This window comes from Triticum aestivum, unplaced genomic scaffold (genome assembly GCF_018294505.1).
Source record: "Triticum aestivum cultivar Chinese Spring unplaced genomic scaffold, IWGSC CS RefSeq v2.1 scaffold90950, whole genome shotgun sequence".
In the NCBI taxonomy this organism is placed as follows: domain Eukaryota; kingdom Viridiplantae; phylum Streptophyta; class Magnoliopsida; order Poales; family Poaceae; genus Triticum; species Triticum aestivum.
Genome location: NW_025303430.1, coordinates 1 through 834, shown reverse-complemented (window position 1 = coordinate 834; position 834 = coordinate 1). Strand labels below are relative to the sequence as shown.

Genomic DNA, 834 nt, shown 5'->3' with positions numbered 1-834 from the left:
CGGAGTTCTGATGGGATCCGGTGCTTTAGTGCTGGTATGATCGCATCCGACATGTTACCCCGGTCTTCGTCCCTTATCCTTGCCCCTCCCAGCTCCACTACAAAGACGATTGCACATTGCTTTGGCCGCTCCCTCTCAACTACGGAGACGAGTTTAACGCGGTTTCCACCCCTCCCTCTCAACCGCACCAGTGCACGCTTGCCGCGCCACAACGCCGACGCTGGACCCGTGAATCGTGAGCACCCAGCTATGACTTACCGCACTCGTGCAAAATAATAAAACACGGTAAATATATTACTTACACGTGCGTTTTGTTTTGCAAGCGGCGCGAAAAAAATTAAAGAGGGAATGCAACACGAGGACTTCCCAGGAGGTCACCCATCCTAGTACTACTCTCTCCCAAGCACGCTTAACTTCAGAGTTCTGATGGGATCCGGTGCTTTAGTGCTGGTATGATCGCATCCGACATGTTACCCCGGTCTTCGTCCCTTATCCTTGCCCCTCCCAGCTCCACTACAAAGACGATTGCACATTGCTTTGGCCGCTCCCTCTCAACTACGGAGACGAGTTTAACGCGGTTTCCACCCCTCCCTCTCAACCGCACCAGTGCACGCTTGCCGCGCCACAACGCCGACGCTAGACCCGTGAATCGTGAGCACCCAGCTATGACTTACCGCACTCGTGCAAAATAATAAAACACGGTAAATATATTACTTACACGTGCGTTTTGTTTTGCAAGCGGCGCGAAAAAAATTAAAAAGGGAATGCAACACGAGGACTTCCCAGGAGGTCACCCATCCTAGTACTACTCTCGCCCAAGCACGCTTAACTTCG

The 834-nt window shown here is 52.3% G+C and overlaps 1 non-coding gene across 1 annotated transcript; it reads right to left on the bottom strand.

Annotated features, from left to right (window-relative positions):
- Window positions 1-345: 345 nt before the first annotated feature.
- On the bottom strand, window positions 346-464 carry LOC123179452 (5S ribosomal RNA). The gene has a single exon (XR_006490380.1). It is a non-coding gene; the product is annotated as a 5S ribosomal RNA (ribosomal RNA).
- Window positions 465-834: the final 370 nt, after the last annotated feature.